Consider the following 7145-nt stretch of genomic DNA (forward strand, 5'->3'; position numbering starts at 1 on the left):
GATAAAGACAAGGATCATCAAATCCGGAACATTTTGGCCTGTATGCCACTAGCACAGCCAAATACCAATGTTACCCCCTAAAATGCTTATCATGTTCTATGCGAGGCAGGATCTGTAATCTGGAGATTCCCTCGCAAGCCTTGTTGCTGCTGTCTTAGTTATTCCTGATGCAGCATGCTATTTTAAACGGGTCTACTTAAAAGTAAATCCCACTATATTAACTTCACTTAGCATTGTTAAAAATTTAAATGGAGCCTCAAAGAATTTTTTTTTAAGCTAGCTGTGCATTTGACAATTTTATTTTATTTAAATCCAAACTTAATTTTACTCAAATGTAATTAGAATCCCATTAACTTTAAATACATCCAATTTATTTAAATTGAATTTAGACATTTCCTTATTCTTTTTTTTTAATTTTTATTTTTTAAACCAACAAAACAAGACAAAACAAAACATAACACACATACAAATACAGTGTGTACTCCTTTTTTTTTTTTTAACAGCAATTTCGTAACGGTAATCTTCTATTATTTACATTTCCCCCCCTTATTCTTCTTTAGATATATTTGTCCTTGTTGTCCCGTTGTTTCTTGTTTGCATTTTTCTTCCTTCATACTATACTTCATACTAAAAATAATACATATTATTATTACTATACATTATTATACACACATTTTCCACTTTTGACCTTTCCACATTTATTCTCCTCTATTATTTCTAGTCTCCAACCAGTCATACCACTTATTCCATATTAGATAGTACTCTGTGTCTTACTTTTCTTTTATCTCTTTTGTTAATTTGTCCATCTCAGCACAGTCCAGGATTTTCCTTATCACTTCTTCCTCTGATGTTATATTTTCATTTTTCCAGAACTGTGTGTATGCTATTCTTGTTGCCGTTGTTATATGTAGAATTAAGTACCGTATTTCTTTACTATATTTTCTGTTTAAAATACCCAGCAAAAAGATCTCTGGTTTCCGGTCTACGGGTTGGTCTATTATTTCTTTGATCCATTTTCTTATTTTAGTCCAGTATTTTTTGGCAACTGGGCATGTCCACCATAAATGATATGTTCCATGTACTTTTTTACATTTCCAACATGTTGGCGAATTGTTCTGGAACAATTTCCTTATTCTTATCGTATCATAGAAAGGCAAAATCATAATAGCATTTAAAGTTATATACCGCTTCATAGTGCTTTACTGTACTCTAAGCCTGAGGTTGGAGTTGATGCCCCTTCCAAGGAGAAGCTGGAGAGATGAGAAGCAACTCATCCTTCCCTGGTGGTCTAGTGGTCAGGATTCAGCGCTTTCACCGCTGCGGCCCGGGTTCGATTCCTGGCCAGGGAAAGCTTTTTGTTCCCAAACCATCCAACATCCTGCAGGTGGAATTTTCAGGTAAGGCTCATTTTCATGGCAAGATAGGCTGAGTTGGTCAGAAAATTGCCCTGCCTTTCCTTCCCTTCTTTTCTCTTTCCCCCCCTATCCCACCCCACCATCTGGTCCTCCTAACACAGTGATGGCGAACCTTTTAGAGACTGAGTGCCCAAAAACTGGCCCCGCCCCTGCTCCACCCCCTGCCCCGCCCCCCACCCCCTGCCCCGCCTGCCCGCAGGGCCACTCACCGCCTCCAGGGCCCCCCGCAGATCGCCCAGGCAGCCCAGCAGCGCTATGGCGGTCACACCCTCTGCCCGCACCCTGCAGCATCAACTGTTCACGATGGGGTGTGAGGGCAGAGTCTTGTCTATGCTGCCTGGCTGCCATGTCCTTGGCTGCGCTGCTCTGCGTGGGCCACGCACAGGGGTAACTCTCCTCCAGGGGGGCTGCTGGAGAGGGTCGCGTGGGAGGCAAGGCTGGGGCAACGGCACATGTGCCCACAGAAAGGGCTCTGAGTGCCACCTGTGGCACCCGTGCCATAGGTTCGCCACCACTGTCCTAGCAGGTTTGACAGAGTCTCCATCCAACCAGCCTGCCTTGGACCTTCAAAGAAGGCAGATGATGATCGCAGGAATTGCAAGAGACTTGGAGGGCGCAAAGTTGCCTATGATGCACTAAGCGGGGGGGGGAACAGGTGGGTGTCAGCCCTTCAAGTAGACTACAGTGGAACCATAGGCCACGTCTCTGGAGCACAAGGGGTCAAGGGGTCCAGCCGCTGAACGGCTTCAGGTGGCCTTTCCTTTGCGATGGTATTATCCATTCAGTCAAGTTGGACTTTGGGTGACTCTCGCGCCAGGTCTCTCCACATATTCCAATCGTGCTCTTCTTTGAGTTTTTCTCAGCTGTGGGTGGTGTCAGCTTTGATGGTATCCAGCCACCGTGTTCTTCAACAGCTTGGTTTCCTTTTGCCACTAACTCTTCCAAACGTAGCTGCTTTCTCCAGTGAATACCCCTGCGTGACATGTTTCCCCAAAAGCATGACCTACCCAGAAAGTAAGCCCTAGCTTGAGTTTCGGGGATGGGCTTAATATAAGCCCCTACTCCAAAAATAAGCCTGGGGATGGGGTGTGGGCGTGGCCAGAAGAAGCAGCGGCGAGCGCGTGGGGGCTGCTGGTGTCTGGCAGCAGTCGCAGCCCACCGGCCCCTTGGCGCAGCACAGATAAGTTCAGCGCGGAGGCAGGGGGGAGGCAGGCAATCCAGATGCGCTGCGCACTTTTTGGAGAAACGACAGGGACTGGAAACTTCATCTGCTTGAGAATGGGGCAGTTGGAAATGGAGGGATCTGTTCCGTTTCCAACCAGCCCATTTTCAAGGTTCCAGTTCCTGTCAACAGCAATAGCAGAATCCCCATCCCCGGGACAGAACGGTCTGCCACCAATGCTGTTTCCCCCTTGGAGCTCTGAGGCTCCTTTAAGCCGGTGGTAAAGGCGGAGCTTGGGATGCAGCAGCGGGGCGTAGCCCAGGCGCGGCCCAGCAGCAGCAGCAAAGCAACAACAGAATCCCCCCGGGATGGCCTCGCTGGCACCAGCTGCATGCTACCAGTATTTACCGATAATGCCCAGTATCCAGACCGAGCCGCGGAGCTGGAGAGCTTCCCCCACCACCACCTAGATGCCCTCACTTCCCCCAGAAATTCCTTTGCTTGCCTGATTTCCCGCCGCATTCCTTCACCGGTGTGTGCAGTGCCACAAACAAAAGAAGTTTGTGGGAGGGGGGAAAGTTCAATCAATCATTTCCAACTTCTTGCAAAAAAAAAAAAAGATCTTGCGAAGTTGGAAACGATTGATTGAACTTTTTCCCCCCTCACAAACTTCTTTTGTTTCCCTGCATGCGGCGGCAGAGGAGCGTGAAGGAGAAACGGGACGGGGGTTGGAAGTCAGATAAGCAAAGGCATGCAATTCCTGGGAGAAGCGAGGGCATCTGGGCGGTGGTGTGGCCAGCTCTCCAGCTCCATGGCAGCAGAGCTGCAAAGCAGGTGGCAAGAGGCTGAAGCAGTCCCGCCTCTGTCCTGCAGCTGCCCAGAGGGAAGGCCAACATCTACCGCAACAAAGAGCAACAAAGATGATCAGGGGACTGGAGGCTAAAGCATATAAGGAACGGCTGCTGGAATTAACGAAGAGAAGGACGAGGGGGGACATGATAGCAGTCTTCCAGTATCTCAGGGGCTGCCACAAAGAAGAGGGAGTCAAGCTATTCTCCAAAGCGCCTGAAGGCAGGACAAAAAAGCAACGGATGAAAACTAATCAAGGAGAGAAGCAACCTAGAACTAAGGAGAAACTTCCTGACAGTTAGAAGAATTAACCAGTGGAACAACCTGCCTCCAGAAGCGGTGAATGCTCCAACACTGGAAGTTTTTAAGAAGAGACTGGACAGCCATTTGTCCGAAATGGTGTAGAGTTTCCTGCCTGAGCAGGGAGTTGGAATCGATGACCTCCAAGGTCCCTTCCAACTTTATCATCATCATCATCATCATCATCATCATCATCATCATCATCATTCCCGCACTTACATCTCTGGTAGGGAAGGGGCAGCCGGTATGGGCGCTGACGGCAGGATGCCCGCTCACTTCAGCACCCTCCCTCCCCGAGCCTCCGGCATTCCACCGGCCGCTTTGGTTCTAGGCTGCCGCCTCCCTGTTCACCTATCAGGTGGGCTCGGCCAGGCCAGGAAGGTGGCCTCCCCAGATCCCTGAGGCAAAGGCCCCCCGCTCTGGCTGGAGGAGCTGCCCCCCCTTACCACCCAGCACGGCCATCCCAGGACTGCAGGGGCTGGCCTGGCATGGGAAGGACATGCGCCCCACCCACCCGCACCGGTACTTGGTCCACTACCACGCTCTCGCCAACGCATGGCGTCACCACCCCATGCACAGGCCCTGCTCCGTTCCTGCCGCTCGTGGCCTGCTGGTACCAGTAAAAGCAAGCCCCCCTGAAAGTAAGACCTAGTGCAGTGATGGTGAATCTTTTAGAGACCGAGTGCCCAAAGTGCAACCCAAAACCCACTTATGCATCGTCGGGTGCCGAGTGGGTGTGGCTCATTGGGTGGGTGTGGCCCATCGGGTGGGCGTGGCTGCAGTGGTAATGGCAGACTGGGTGGGACTAAAAAGTTCAATCAACCAATTCCAACTTTGCAAAATCTTTTTTTTCCCCGCGAGAAGTTGAAATTGATTGATTGAACCTTTTTTTTTTTTGCACACGGTGGCGGAGGCCTAAAGTGAAAAGGTTTTATAAAACCCAGCTAAAGGCCTAGGACTGGGGTGACGGCACCATGCACACAGAGAAGGCTCTACGTGCCATCTGTGGCACGTGTGCCATAGGTTCACCACCACGGACCGAGTGCTTATTTCAGAGCCCAAAAGAAACTAAGACCGGGTCTTATTTTTGGGGAAGCACGGTATGTGCTCCAACCTTCCTTTTGTAAGGTGGCTGAGTGGGAAAAGTGATGGCGTGCTCATGCCCTGTGCTCTGCATGCCTGGATTTGACTCCCACCCCCATGGGCAAGAATGGGGAACTCAGGAAATTATTTCTACGTTTTAATTCCTGCTGACAATGCAAGGTGAGATCAGTGTCCACCACCAAAAGGGTGGCTTTTTTCTCTCATTGAAAACAGAATCCGGGATCAAAACTTTGTCCGGTGATGCTGCCTGTACATCCTAGAAGGGCAAAAGGTGGAAGGAGGCATGCGCCAGCCGGGACTCGAACCCGGGTCACAAGATTGGGAACCCTGCATGATGCCCATACACCACTGGCACAGCTGTTAAGATCCTGTCTCAAGAGAAGCAATAGTTATATTCCGGCTTTCTCCTTTCCCGTCTGATGGCGGGAGAGAGGAGCACACGGTGTCTTGGGACCAAAGTATCTTATGGCTGTCTAGCCAGCCCCAGCTACGGATGCTCAGGTGGGGGGAGCCGAGGGGGAGGCCTGTGCCAGGTCTCTCTGGCGCAAAGGGTTAGCGCGCCTGGCTGTTAACCAGACGGATGGTGGTTCGAGCCCACCCAGGGACGGCCTGCTTGATGAGTTGAACGATAGATGAAGGTGATGGATTGTTTATTCAATGGGTTCTTCGTCTTGGGGCTGTCATTCCCAATCTCTCAAAAATTTTTTCTGCCAGACTTAAACATTTAGCCCTCTGCTTCATTAGCTCTGTCATCTGGAGGGCACAAATCTCTAAGGTATGTTTCATCCTTTAACTCAGGGGGGTCAAATTCAATTTCATTGAGGGCCGCATCAGCATTGCGGTTGCCCTCGGGGGAGAGGCGGGGGGCGGCCTACTGGGTGGGCGTAGATGGAGTGGGTGTGGCCTGTGGGGGCCTGTGGGGGCCTGGGCAGGAGTGGGGGCCTGGGCAGGAGTGGGACAGATCTGAGGATCTCTGGCAGAAGGGGGTGGAACCGGGGCAAGCGCCAAGGCATGGTGCATTTCTTCATTCCTCACAAAGGGTGACATCTCCCCAGCATGCACCCAGGGGGCGGGGCCGACACGGCAGGGACTGGTCCCTCGCTGTTTCTAGATGGCCTTGTGGAGCTAAGACTGAATGCGTTTCAGCATAGATGGCCACCACAAAATTGTACATTGGCTCCCGGCTGGCCTGGGCCAGGGCCAAGGCAGCGGGGGCCGTTCCAGGATGGCTTCGCGGGCCACATGAAACCACTTCGCGGGCCGCATCCGGCCCCCGGGCCTTGTGTTTGACATGTCTGCTTTAACCTTGGTAAGGCCACACTTGGAATACTGCATCCAGTTTTGGTCACCGCGATGTAAAAAAGATGTTGAGACTTTGGAAAGAGTACAGAGAAGAGCAACAAAGATGATCAGGGGACTGGAGGCTAAAGCATATAAGGAACGGCTGCTGGAATTGGGTATGTCTAGTTTAATGAAGAGAAGGACGAGGGGGGACATGACAGCAGTGTTCCAATATCTCAGGGGTTGCCACAAAGAAGAGGGAGTCAAGCTATTTTCCAAAGCGCCTGGAGGCAGGACAAGAAGCAACGGGTGGAAACTAATCAAGGAGAGAAGCAACCTAGAACTAAGGAGAAACTTCCTGACAGTTAGAACAATTAACCAGTGGAACAACCTGCCTCCAGAAGTGGTGAATGCTCCAACACTGGAAGTTTTTAAGAAGAGATTGGACAGCCATTTGTCCGAAATGGTATAGGGTTTCCTGCCTGAGCAGGGGGTTGGACTAGATGACCTTCAAGGTCCCTTCCAACTTTACTATTATTATTATTAACCCATCTTATTCTGGAAATACCAGTCTGCTGAATGGCCAGCCAAAGATATGGGCATGCTAGTCGAGAGCTACCCATACCTCTGGTTTCTGTGGTGTAGTGGTTATCTCATTTGCCTCACACGCAAAAGGTCCCTGGTTCGAAACCAGGCAGAAACACATCTTTTTCTCAGTGCCACAGCCATTCCACGCTCCAAGCAAGTGTGAGAAACAGCTCCCCAGTAGAAAAAGACCAAGAAGCATCTCCCTTTCTTTTCTCCCTTATCTGAAAAGGGAACGAGTAAGCAGAGAATGCTTTGCAGCCATTGACCAAAGACTAGTTGTCCTGAGCCAAAAAACAGCAAGAACAGAGGCTCTTAAGAGTTTTATGGCTTCACATTCTGCAGCAGTAGAGAAAAGCTGCACTATTCCATTTCTAGTCTGTCCTGATCAACATCTAAAGTGGGTAACTTTCTAAGACAGGAGAGATTAAATCCATCATTTTCTGGAA

General features: G+C 50.1%; 2 non-coding genes across 2 annotated transcripts; both read left to right on the forward strand.

Annotated features, from left to right (window-relative positions):
* Positions 1 to 1277: 1277 nt before the first annotated feature.
* TRNAE-UUC lies at positions 1278 to 1349 on the forward strand. The gene has a single exon. It is a non-coding gene; the product is annotated as a tRNA-Glu (tRNA).
* Positions 1350 to 6741: 5392 nt separating this feature from the next.
* Positions 6742 to 6814, forward strand: TRNAV-CAC. The gene has a single exon. It is a non-coding gene; the product is annotated as a tRNA-Val (tRNA).
* Positions 6815 to 7145: the final 331 nt, after the last annotated feature.

The sequence above is a fragment of the Protobothrops mucrosquamatus genome, unplaced genomic scaffold, assembly GCF_001527695.2.
Source record: "Protobothrops mucrosquamatus isolate PMUCROS unplaced genomic scaffold, P.Mucros_1.0 scaffold9087, whole genome shotgun sequence".
NCBI lineage: Eukaryota > Metazoa > Chordata > Lepidosauria > Squamata > Viperidae > Protobothrops > Protobothrops mucrosquamatus.